The 13,399-nt window shown below is 44.7% G+C and overlaps 1 protein-coding gene across 2 annotated transcripts in view; it reads left to right on the top strand.

Moving 5' to 3' along the window:
• The first annotated feature begins 6,617 nt into the window (after window positions 1-6,617).
• The window catches only part of SLC16A12 (solute carrier family 16 member 12), a 37,027-nt gene continuing 30,245 nt past the window's right edge, over window positions 6,618-13,399 (top strand). The window contains exon 1 of one of the 2 annotated variants that reach the window (XM_075026030.1): window positions 6,618-6,684. The gene's annotated coding sequence lies outside the window, so the exon portion shown is untranslated. Of the gene's footprint in view, window positions 6,685-8,623; window positions 8,766-13,399 lie in introns of those variants that run through there. The other variant, XM_075026029.1, reaches the window with a different exon arrangement.

Raw genomic sequence — 13,399 nt, 5'->3', positions numbered from 1 at the left:
TTGAAGGGGTAAGAGTGGTGCAGGAGAAACTAAAGCTGCTTTCTAACGATGGCTGCAGACTGACCCGTAACCCGTCTCACACTACAGCTGATCCTTTACAGGTAGGACTGAAAATATTCAGGAAACAAACTTTCCTAAGAGTCTTCTCTCCCCTCCACCCCTTGGTCTCATCACAAGAGAGATTGCACACAAAAAAAAAAAAAAAAATAAGCAGAAGAAAGAAGGTGTCAACCCTGAAAATGAATTCACTTTTTATTCATGGGAAGAATCATAAGGTCAGCTTAGCTTCTGTCAGGAAGACTTCTTTTTTCAATTTCTGATATTTTTCTCCACTATTAGGAGTTTGATTTTTAACTGCCATACAACCTATCTCCCTGTTCTGACTCTCTTACCTGAAAGAGTTATATCTTCTTTGTCAGGTTTCCATGAACATCTGCTTCACAGCATTATGGGAATTTAAAGTTTCATTTTATAGACATTACTACAAAGTTCTCAGATGCCAACCTTGGAATTACAAGTGCTTTTATCAGCATAGGAGCAAAAGAGCTGTTACTAATACCACTCTGTGGAGTCCACTGACTACTGGTATGAAGACATTCTTGAAGTCTGGCTTTCCTATATATGGAGATCGTTAGGCTTGGCGATTGAAATCTCTTTATTCACAAGAGTAAGAGAAGAACTGGCTTTTCCTTTTCTAACCTATTTGCCTTGCAGACCTGTTGGAGGAAAGAAAGTAATTTGGAATGGGTTCACTTTCAGTCCCTGACATTTCCACCTACCCTGGTGTGGTAGGAAGCTGATGGTATATGACTGGCAATGCAATGATGGGAACTAATGGCCACCAAAAAAAAAAAAAAAAAAAGGCTGAATACACAAACATCAAAGAACTGCTTTTAAAAACAAACAAGCACAATACCTTAAATAGTAAAACATTACTCAGGCCTGAGTCAGAAATCTATCAATGAAGAAACCAGTTTCTGTCACTAGTCATAAAATTAGCAGGATTAGTCTTATAGCAATTAAATGGTAGATAATACTGTTCCACGTCTCTTTACTGTTTAAAATTTCATGTCTTGAGCAGGTAAGATTAGGCTCCAAGCCTGTATGCAGATGTACTCATCACCCAAGAGTAGTGAAGGATGCCTCTACCCAGGCCTGCCTGAAAGCACACTTGTGTGCATGCACATGCAAAAAATTGCAGTCCCTTTTGCTTTGCAGGCCCGCGGCCAAGTCCCCAGACCTTGTACAGCATCTGGGTGTTTTTGCAGCACAAAAGCCTGGTGAGGAGGTGGGTTGGTTTGTGCTGACCTGCTAGCCCTTGAAGGGATGATGCCTCAAACCTCCTCCCACCAAACTACCCGTGGCACAGAGAAGGGTCAGGCAGTAATGCCTTTTTTCCCACCAGACAGAATTGCCAGCCCGATTTCAGCCCCTGCCCCCCCGGAGGCCAGTGCAGTACCTGTGCGGGTGAGCGCAGCCACAGCCAGCTTGCACCCACGCTCCTCTGCCCACCTCTGGGCGCCCTGTGCCTCCCTGGGGACGCTTGTCTCATGAATATACTTCTCGTTTCAAGGGGCTGGTGAATTTCCATACAAAAAATGCATCACTGAGAACCTGTGAGGCACCTTGCTTAGCCACTGATGTGTGACCAGAGGGAGCCGAACCTTCACACTGTCAGAATGGCAGCAGTTTGTCCAGCTTTGCAGCCACAAGGCCAATACTGAAATGCAAGGCCTTGGAGAGTCAACATCGTAATATATACCAAAATACCTTGCTACACAGAGCAGATACTTCTGCTCTTCTGATGTACTTTTAGCTGGCTCTGGTTTAGGTCTCTGTCCGTGCGTGCTTAACTCAAAGAGGAAAAAAACCAAACAAATGGGGGAAAAAAACCCACCACCTTGCACATGCACAGAGAAAAGAAAAAAAAAAAGGAAATAGGCTGTAAGGTTGTGTGTTGCATAAGTGTCCCTGGAACTAATCTGGTACATCTCCAAATAAAACAGAAATCTTTGATGCTTGTAACTTTCTCTCTGGGTGGAATGACAATAGTTTCTGCATTTGTTAACTCTGTAAAAGTTTGCTGTAGATATTATCAATAAGCATATATTATTTGAAGGAGTATATTAACGTTTAAAGCAAGCAAACTCTTCCTCCAGCCTGTGAACACAACAATTAGGTAGTAAAAACTGTATTGAAATTAGTCCTAGCTGTTAAGCTGTGCAATTTACAGGTGAGCTGGAGGGAAAAAATGTCGAGAGGCATGGCATACCCTGGGACGGGTGAGGAGCTCTCCCTGAAAGACCCAGCAGCAGTCAGCAAGTGCCAGCTGGAGTTTCGCCTGAGGTACAGCCAATTCTTGTCAAGTGACTGGTTTTCTGTGTTGTGGAGGTGTGGATTATCAGTGGTCGCTCACCATCTTCTTTTACTTGGTATCACGTGCTGGTTTGGAGAATAGGATAAAGACAACCTGTGCCGCTTTCAGGCTTTGAACCCCAGTTCAGCCTTCTTTAGCTTGTGCTTTTCCCCAAGAGTTGGTACAGGGGAGGGTGGTGATGATGAGCAGGATAAGCTGCTAACACCAGCTCTACAGAAGAGCACAGCAAGCCATACTCGTCATCCAGCAGGGAGAACAAAAATATAATGCCATGAAAAGTTGTAGAGCCATGGAAATGGTTAGCTCTTCTCAGACTAGAGCAACATTACAGGCCATATTTGGTGTTGGATTCCTGTATGGATTGAAATAGCCCGGGCCTCTGGTCTACAGTCAAGTGGATACGGAAGAGAGACTGGAATAGCTGTGCAAAGGCTTGCTTCCAAGTACAACTAATTCAAATTTATTATTCCCATGCTGTGAAAAATTCCAACATCTAATTAAGTTTTTCTGCTGATGTGAAATGAAATGTAGACATTTTGAAATTTCCCCTCTTCCACCAAAAAAGCCTGCTAGCAGGAAGCCTAACAGGCTGCCAAAAGAAAGTAATTTGGCGGACAAGATTTTTTTTAAAGCTACTGCCTTTATATAGCCACAGAACCACATTTCCATGGAACTTTTGTTTCGGTGAATCTGTGTTTTCTAGTGAAAAATTGTTATACTAGAAAATTCTGACTAGCTGGAGTGCTGATCTTTGTAAAATACACGCATCAAAATGTGTCTGAAAAGCTTACTGCGTGTGCTTGGACCAAGGATTTCAATGGCAGACCAGAAGGACTACCCCAGATAAACAGCAGCAAGACAAGAGGTCTGAAATGTGGAAGCTTGTTATCACTAAAAGAAGGTGAATCATCCTCTTGTTCAACTAATATTAAGTACTGATTTGCCTATACTTATTTTATATTGAGAGGATATTTCTGCCAAAATTTCCAAAGATTATGGAAGATGATACACTCGATTAGGCAAAATAGGCGGTAGGACATACCTGTATCTAGTTCTGGTTGTCATTAGAAACAAGGCTGTTTTTAAATGCATCTTTTGGTCTGATGACATATGATGGTCTTACGTTCTAGGAATTGCTAATGTCCATGTGAAAAGTGAGGAGGCCATGGAATAACAATTACATGCCCTCTTTTTTTCTAATGCAGTTCCATATATGACTTATACAGTCATGTATTTTGAGGAATTCAGAGTCTTTTGATCTTCTGCTGAAGCCCTGCATGTCGATAAGCAACAGAGCTTGCCTTCACCTTCAGAAAGGAGCCTCCACTCACAAGTGCTAAGTGAGTACTTTACCTTCTCGCCTTGGAGTTGGCAAGATTTGGACTGTAGCTGCAAAGGGGGAACTGAGGGAACCGTGGGGACTACATTTTCTCCAGCCTGTGATGTCTTTGGCTTAATTTCCAGAGATGTTGGGGAAGCTGTGTCCCCTTGACTATAGGATGCCGAAGATGGTAGATGACGTTAGTGACCAGATCTGAAAATGTTACTCTGAGCATGCCGTTACAGTACATCCTGTACTGTTGGTTGGCTGTATCAGGGAGGGGGAAGAAGAGGTTGGAGGAAGGAGAGTAGTGGGGTTTTCAGTTCAATAAGGGTTCAATTAAATAACATACTTTAAGAACATACATGCATAGGAAGGCCATTCATCAACTGTACCATCGCACCTAATCATCCTCCAAACTGTAAAAGCACTTATCTTACCCGTTAAATTCCATAGTGTTTTAGTTTCTGATTATTTTTGTGGTTTGGAAAGTGTAAAAGATGTAAAGGTATTATTCATGTTTCATAGGGACCAACCCAAAATAATCCCCTTCCCGATGTGTTGTCTTTGCCTGGTCAGGCACTCCAGGTAAGGGAATGTACTCCTTTGCTATCGTGATTACAGCAGTTCTAGAGGAGCAACATGCATAGTCCTGCAACCCTGGAGGGATTAAGGTCATTACAGGTGAGTTATATTGTGTTGCTTGTCAAACTGCTAAATGGAGTAGCGCAATGGATCATTTATCCAGCGTCAGCAGTTGAAACTTGCGTGAGAAAAATCTGCTCTAGCTATGACAAGAGAAAGCCTGTCATGAATGTGTAAAATATGAATGTAAACCAAACCCTTGTATTTCTATTATTGTTAGAGTGTTGCTCCAAAGACCTAAATGGAGTCATGCATATTGTTTTGGTGATATCTAGTTTGTGATACTTCAGTGCTTAAAATGAGTTTATATAACAAATAGCACAAAAGTATTTTAAAGTTGTTGTTGTGCCAGTGGCCAGGTCAGCAGAGTATGAGAGGTGTTACTGCCTCTCTGTATATCCCTGGTACATACAATACACAAGGTGGTTCCGTGGTGCTCTGACGGTTATCCTTTCCACACCACAGAGAAGAAGGCATTACCTGTTGTTGACCCAGGCGTCAAAATGTCAGCAGCCAACATAGATAACCACTGTCATTCCCACCGCTGATGGGGAGTTGTCATAGAGACGCTGCCAACCAGACTTGCAGAGGAAGTTTGCTGTGATGCTGAGATCCCCAGTCTCTTGAGTGGTAGCTTAATGCACAGGCCATCTTGTTCAGAGCTGTCTATTATCTGGCAGTGTTATGCAGTACAAATAAAGCCTCTTGCAATTACATTAGCAATGTATTTTGGCAAGGAAAATCTTTCAACACGAAGCACAGTTTAATCCAGGTAAGGTTAAAAAACTTTCCAATATATTACAGAACTGTAAAAAAGAGGAAAAAATCAAACACTCACCAAGAAACTAAGAGCTGCACTTTTTTCTTGTTCAAGAACAGGTTTTTGTTACCCACACAGTTAGTGGGGAAAACCTAGCCCCATTTCTCTACAGCTGCTGTGAGCTCCCACGGCACAGGAAGGGGAGTACTTGTGCTAGGGAAGCTGTGCATAGGTGGTGTGGGCTGCCCAGTGCACAGCTTCACCCCACAGTGCGCAGAAGGAGGGGAAAGCACTTATAGACCAGCCTCTCCTGGACACCTCATGCCACTGTCATGTGCAGACTAGCTCTGTCACCTGGAAAGGGGAGTCTTTTCCAATTAATAACCCGCCCCGAAGCTGCCGTGCTTGCCCAAATTATGTGTACTTCCTTCCATTGAAGGATTTTGAACTTACCATGGAAGAACAGTGTAGCAATGGCCTCCCAGCCACCCTCTCCCCCGGCTCTGCGCTCCTGGGAGCTTTGCAGTTGCCCTTTATAGCAGTGCTGAAAGGCAGCAAGGTCCTTCCTGGGTGAAAGACAGGAACCAGGCAGCCCTTGCGTGGCGACAGTGTTTGGGAAGGGTAAGGAAAGGTCCATTTTATCTTTGTTCTCATGGAAAGTGTCACAGAATGTTTAATGTCCCTTGTGAGCAAAGACCTGCTGTTTTCCAGATCTTGTCTGAAAACCCATGCAGTATTGAGCAGGCCACTTAGTTTATCTTCCTTGGATAAACAAAAGGCTGCTGGAATTTGAAACTTGTTCCAAGAGTCTAGGGTCCACAGCCTGCTGAAATCTGTGTGAGTCCTTCCCCTGGTCTGGGGCTTTGAATCGAGTTTGAAAATGTAAAGGCTAGCAAGCAACGGCAGCACGACTCCTAATGGTGTATAGGGCACGCGGGGCTGGTGTGTGTGACAGAGGGCCATCTGTATGCGCAAGTTTTGGTGTTATTTCCACTCTTGAGTGTTGCCTGACTTCGGAACGGTTTAAAAATACCTTCTGAAATGTCCGAGAGCTCTGATCCAGAAATCCCAGCACAGGCTTTGCCTTAATGGGGAAGAAACCCCTCTTAAAGCCATGAGAGTACCCGTGGCGCTCCCGAGACGCCCTTTTCACGTTGGTGGGTATTCCACGCAGGGAGGGATTCCTGGTCCCTCTGATGACAGCGTGAGGGAGCCGGAGCCGCGGTGAGGGGGAGGGCCCCGCCGAGCCCACCGGGTCCCGCTGCAGGGCAGCGCCGGCCAGGCGGCGGGCGAAGGCGGCCAGCCGGCGAGGTGGGCGACCGAGGCGGCCGGGCAAGCCCCCGGGGGGGGCGGTCTGAGGCGCCTGGCGGAGCGGAGATGAAACCGGGCTGCCTCCCTGCCTCCTCGCCCCGCGTGCCCGGGGGTCGGCGCCGCAGAGCCCCGATCGCGGGGCGGGCGCTGCCCCGGCCCCCGCCCCGGGCCCGCGGGAGCCACCGCCCCCGGGGGGGGGACGCCCGCACAGGGGCAGCGCGCAGCGGCGGGCCCCGCTCCTCCCGCCGCCGCGGGGGCTGCAGCCTGCAGGTAGGGGCGGCGCGGGGGGCCGCGGGGCTCGTCCCGGGAGCGGCGCGCAGGGAGGCGGGGGGCGAGCCCGCGGGGGGTGCGCTGGGTTTCGGGTGGCCGCGGGGGCGGTGGCGGGCGGGCGGCGCGGGGCTCTCCCGCGGCTGCCGTTTGCCGCGCTCCGCAGGGGCTTCGGCCGGGTCGCTTTCGTGCCACTGCCTGCATCGTGGAGCCTAGAACTGCGGAAACGTTAAAAAGAAAGAAAGAAAGAAACGTACACCCCACCGTTAAGTTCAGCAACTGTATATGTGTGTGTAGGTGTACACAGGCTGTTGGGTAGATAAAACGCTAGTCAGACAGCTAAAGAACAAACAGCGTTTCAAGCTCCTGGATGGCGTGAGGAAAACTTGAGTCTCTCTTTTTCTGTCGCCTAAGCAGAAAACCCCATACCTGTTCGGAGACGGCCGAGCGAGGCGTTGCGGGGTGCGCCGTGCCCGAGTGGTGCGGACCCTGCCGGCTGCCCCAGGACCCCACACCGCCTGCACAGGCTGTGTCCTGCACCCTGCGGGTGCACGCGGCTCCCCAAATCGCTCCGGAGACCGAGGCGCGGGCTGCTCAGAAGAGCTGCTCCGTGGTCTTCCACAGAAATAGTTAGCTGTGAAAGTGGCTACTCACAGTGATCCCTGTCCCGAGCGGCCTCGATGCTTCTTCTGCGATATCAATATAGTTCATCTCCGGGAGAGTACTTAGTCGCTTGCAGGACTTAACCAGGTGTGCAATAATGTATTTAGGCCAGGTGGTATTGTAGGCATGTGTCTTACAGGAAATTTCGTGTTCACGGGCAGGGTGACTAAGTTCAGGAAACTGTTCAATGAAGAAAAAAAAAAAAAAAGCCCAAAGGCACAATGACTATTATCCTTATTTTGAACTTTCTGATAATTTGCCACTCATTTATTGACACGTTCTGTTTAATATTTCCAGGAGTAAGTTATTAATTAGGTATTTGGGATGAATTTGGGTTTGCATGATAGCCTTTTGACTGAATTGATTTCATGAAGTTAACAAGCTGGTTGGGGTAGCCGAGTCTGTTTGTTGTTGTAAGTCCGCTCCTGCAGTGGCAATGAGGAAACGTTTCCGCTAGCGCTGGGAAATTTGAGGATAACATGAAACTTAATGAAGTGAAACGGGATTGCATTTTGCTCAGAGTGATTCTATTATGCCTCAGTTAGGGCTGTATTATTGCTCACCTCGAATCATTAGCTGTTACTGTCTTTTCACATGAATTTTTTTAGCTATATATTGCTTGCTATTTTATGTGCTTTTTGGTTTATATTTTTTCACTTGCGTTATATTTAATTTTTACTTTTCCATCTTTTGCAACAGTGTAACAGAAGCTGTGTTTTAATGGAAAGTTTCTCAGGGCTTCCGTTAGGGATTTCCATCTCAATGTCTTTAAAATACAATCATTAACTCTTGCCTTAAAAACAAGCTGGAAAGTGATGATGAAAGACAATATAGCACAGTGGGTAACTTTATTTTACAAAGCTTTATCGGAATTGATTTAACTGATATGTAAAGGGGGGAAACCTCAGAAACCTTCTTTTCCCCCAGCTTGCATATTTGCTTCAGCTACAAGCTGTATTTTGTTTACCTAACGAGCGGCTCGCTACAGTAGATCTCCTGACTGACTGGGTTTGCCAGGTTTGTTCTTGCGCATGACTGCAAGGTAGAGGACTAGGAGACCCCCAGGAATCCCTCCCAGATCCGTATTCCCAGGCCAAGATCCTACAGACTGGGCACAGAGGGGGAAGATTTTTCAGATGTTTTGATGTAAGCACAATTGCTTCCTCAGGGAGAAATTTGGCATGTGTTTCCTTAGACAACTGTGCTTGCGTAAGCAGCCCCCTGCCACCCTCTGAGCTGTACTAGTACAACCATTTGTGGGGCTGGTGGTGAACCGCATCGGGGAACTGCCACGCCTTCAAAAGCATCTTTTCTTCTTTGGTTATCGATTACTTTTAACTCTGATCTGCCTGACTGTGTGGCTGCTGTGTCAGGGCTGAGAAGGTGGCCTGGAGGAGGGAACGTGTGGCAGGGAGCAGGAGGTAAGGGCTGTTTCTGCTGGCATTGCTACTGCTGAAATTGCCGCTGAATAGCTGCTTATTGGATTGTGGTCAGTGGTAGATGACATGCGGTTATGGCAGTTGCTTGGAAAATGTAGCTGAATGCTCAAATATCTTAATGCAGTTGTGTGCACGTGCAGTTAGCCGTATACACGAAGAACTGATTCTGTATTTCTGTTGTAATTCTGAGTTTCCACCTAATGATTTTACTTTCATGATGTATAGCTATGTGTTTGCATAACTTCAGGATACATTTCCTATGCTATTCCCACTTGCAGTATGAGCATTTCAAACACTCATTTTTCTGGAAAATAGACCTAGGCATTATAAGGGTATGAGTTTTATTAATCAGATTATATTCAGCTGGATAGGTGGATGCCTAAAATTCTAAGAGGGAAGATTAAAACCCCTAAGAGGGTGCCTCTAATCCTAGAGAGCATAGTTGTCACCTGCATGCAATTTACTCTTTTACATGTACATATAATGTTAAATGTACTTTTGAATGTAGTGTAGACCTGCTGTTAATTTCTGAATGGCAGAAGTGATTAGGCAAATAGCACTGTTTTAATTGGTATGGTGAGACTTAAAAGTCAGTGGAGCGTAAGCTTTCCATAATCTGCTGTAACTTATTTCAGTCTGGAGAGCATTGCTTTATGGAGCATTTATGCATCGCTTTAGGACTTGTTCTCATTCTTACTTTAGACACTTTGTTTCTCTGAGATGATCCTATTGTACCCAGTAAGAAAACACTTTCAGCACATCAACTTCTGTGTAGTATGTGTGCATATTTAGAGAATGAGGGTACACTTTCTCATTCACAGAACTTGAAGGATTAATTACTTGCTATTACAGTCTTTATTCAACAGAGAAAAATCACAGTATTTTTTTCTTCTAACCTAAACCAAAAAATTGTATTAGAGTTAAGAAAAATATTTTACCTTTATTGTTTGTCCTATGGTGGGTCACTACAGCTGCAGTCTGGATTATTTTCTTAGTCTCATGTAGATTTAAAAAAGCACATTTAAAAAAAAAATCTTCATTTTATCCATGTCTTCTAAGAGGAAAAGGGTTTCTTACCAGCAGCTGTTGTTGCCTGTATTAATTGACATATATTGATGTGTCTGTGAGCAGTAAAATGGCAAGCTACAGTTTGCCTGCAGGCGGTAGGCTCCTAGCCTGTGGTATGGAGAAATTTGGAAAGGTGCAATCCTTTAAAACCAAAATCAAAGGCATCCAGGCTAATAACTCAATTTTTCTTCACTGAAAATTGAAGGTGTTTTCTATTCAGCTTATTGAACTGCAAAGATAGTTTTGTTTTCTTCTTTGGAAGCTGTCTGCACTTGCTGTGATGTGGTAAGTGGGAGAGCTGTTACCAGCTTGGCATAGGACTATATACCAATTCAGGACATGTATAGGACTATATACCAATTCAGGACATGTATAGGACTATATACCAATTCAGCTGCTCTGGATGAAGATACCCAGATGAAGACTGTCTTTTTCTGGATTGTCTCCTTGTCTCTCTTAGGCTTGTGGGATGCTGGGTATAACTACACGCAGGGCAAGCTATGATCTTCTGAGCACAAAATCTTTGGAGTTAAGGTCCCTCATCCTTCTGCAAGAAGCATTCTCCGTTTTCAGTGGTGCTGAATGCCCAGCTGCTCAGATGACACCTGTCTGGCACGGTCACAGACTCCGTGGTAGTACAGATCAGGAGCCCCCAGAATGCAGGTATAGCCAGGAGGCACATACAGTATCTTTCCTTTCACTGTAAAGGCAAAATCCGTCACTTCTGTCTCTGCAGCATTTTAAGCTGTGCAGGTCCCTCAGGCAAGAGATCATCGCTTTGGCAGCAAGATAACTTATTCAGTGGTAAGTTTAGTTAGCAATTTGTGGCAGACTTCTTCCCTGGAGCCTGCGGCAGCTGGGAATTGTGGAACTGGCTTGAGGGAATGAGGCAATATGTTTTATTAGCGAGTTGGGATGAGCTTAGTCTTCATTAGTAAAACTCTATTAGTTAATTTGCATACCAAAAAAAAGCCATTGAATAGTTGTTTCTCAGCTGCAGTTCAGTGTTGGAAATTGCAAGTTATCCACAAGCAAGATATTCTTGGTTCTTTCCCTTGGGACTTAAAACAAATGAAGCAGCACTTTTTGTTGTTGTTTGGTTTATGCATCATATCTATTAGTTTCTGCTTGTTTCATTTGATGGGATAATGAAGTGAGAAGGCAGTAAGTGAGGTGGCCTTTAGTGTTTGCTTTTAGAGAGTGTTACCTGTTTTCACTGAAGGATTGCTGGTCTCTTTTTTTTGTTTTCTGGTGTTTTATTGTAAGATCATTTTCTGGGCTTTAGTGTGAATGCTGTCTTGGAGTGTTACATAAATAATGGAGAAGAATGAAACAACTGTCTCTTTATATGTGTTGTATGTCTGATCTATGTTGTGGATGTACCTCCACATTTACATGCACCAGGAAACAGGTTTGCAAGTTGATGCAAAGTGTAAGTTGGGTAATGCTATTTAAGTGAATGGAGTTAAAATTAATGTAAAAACAATACACCTGAGATAAACTGGGCTCCTTTTACTATTAAACATTATTTTCTTTAACTGTTCTGATTGTCATGAGAATCTATTCAGTTTCTGGGGAGTATTGTGCTTGAATGCTTTTTGAATGGTAAGTACATTAGTTGCTGCCAGAGGTTTGTTGTAACAGTGTCCAGAAGTAATGGTAATGTTGCAACCCTAGGCCATATGTGGATATTTAGATATAACATGCGTTATTGTTCTTTTAACTCACTGGTAGGTTATTTATGGAGAACTAATTTGTCACCCTTTCCTTTCCAACTCTCCAAGTTTTTTGTGCGATCTGGGAGAGACTGGGAATTATAAATTTTCCTTCTGCTTGATGAGAGCTGGCTTGTGCTTGTCAAGAGAAATGTCTCTTCTGGTCTTGACATGGTGATGCCATCAAAATTATATCCATAGCTTGCCAGGAGATGTGACCAAACTTCTGGGATTCCTCAATTGTCTCAGTTTGCCAGTGTCCTTGCCTACACACACCATTTGTACTCCATTTCTTCTGGGGTAACAGTGTACACAATGTTTGGAAGTTTCTCTTGAATTAATTTTAAGCATTAGATAAGAGTGCAGATGAAAACATGGTTAAAAAAAATTCAGTTCTTGATTGTAAAGTTGGAAGCAAAGTTCCAGATAGGAGACAAGTAGAAGAAGAAAACATTGTCTTTGGATATTTCAAAAATGAAAGGTGTTTCCCAGCCATTGCAGAAGATCCTAGAGGTAAGTTTTGAGTACAAAAACTGAGAAGATATTTTAGCTAGGAACCACCAGACTCCTGCATCCCCTTTTCTGAATAGGGCCTGAAAGTAGTTTTGAAGTCAGAAATTTAACTCCTCATCCTCAGTCCTCAGCAGGATGGTGCTGACCTCTTTCTCTCCCTTTGTTCAAGATGGAAACAGTCTCCTGTCTTTCCCTTTTTTTTAATTCAAAGCTTCCTTCCTTCCTTCCTGCAGTTTCTGGATTTCTCCCAGTGTGATGACTCACATTTCCTAGATGTGAAATGCAAATGTGGGAAGTGGGATCTTTCCCCTGCCTCTCTAGGGGTTTCTCAGAGTCTGTGGTGCTGTTGAGTTTCTTGATTAGTCCGTCCTCCCGATTCAAATGGTTTTCCTGTTGGCCACAGTGTTTTGGGGGCTGTTACAGTACTTAATAAGTCATGTCTTAGAGTGTTCATTGTACATGCATCTTAAACTTGGTTGGCTTTGAGGGCTTCTTGAAGACCACACAAAACTTCTTAATTTTGTCTGTTGACATAGGCAAATACCTCCTTCTCCTCTCTATTTTAGGGCTTACCTTGTCAAGTTGTCATGTCTGACAACATCAAGCTCCTTCGACAGAGGAGGGTTTGGAGCTTGTTCAGGCAACCTGCTGGCTAGTGCACAGTTGGGAAGCTGGTAGTATAGGACTGTGCGCTGTTTGTCTGTGGTCACTGTCCCAGCTCCTCTCTGCTCTGTCTTCATTTGCTGATACTGCAATGGACTACGTGCTCCCACATGAAATCATATGCATTACTCATATGCTTTCCACAAGGTACTGGGGTATTTGGATTGGTAATTTCTTGGCTTTGTGTTTGTTCCTCTCCTTCAGAGGCCCCTGTAATCAGACCTTCAAGTTCATCACCTTTATTTCCCCATGAAAGTCACTATAAAAGGACAGGGTAAGGAAGAGCTGAAATAAGAAGTCAAAACCCAAAGGGTTCCACTTTCAAGGCACGTGCCAGCTTCACCTTTCTGTCACTGAATGCTGCATCCAGTCTCTCAGCTACTGAGACTGAAATTTCCTGGGCCAGGGGCATTACACTCAGCCTTGCTGGTTTGGGTTTGTGTGGCAGGGTTTTGGTAATGGGGGAGAGGCTACAGGGACGGCTCCTGTAAGAAGCTGCTAGAAGCTTCCCTGGCTCCAAGTTGGACCCACCGCTGGCCAAGGCCGAGGCCATCAGTGACGGTGGTAGCACCTCTGGGACAACAGATTTAAGAAGGGAAACCTGCAGTGGAGAGGGGAGTGGAATGTGAGAGAAACCCCTCTGCAAACACCAAGATC

The sequence above is a fragment of the Buteo buteo genome, chromosome 4, assembly GCF_964188355.1.
Source record: "Buteo buteo chromosome 4, bButBut1.hap1.1, whole genome shotgun sequence".
In the NCBI taxonomy this organism is placed as follows: Eukaryota; Metazoa; Chordata; class Aves; order Accipitriformes; family Accipitridae; genus Buteo; species Buteo buteo.
The sequence above is the reverse complement of the archived record's forward strand: the minus strand, read 5'-3'. Positions and strand labels throughout refer to the sequence as shown.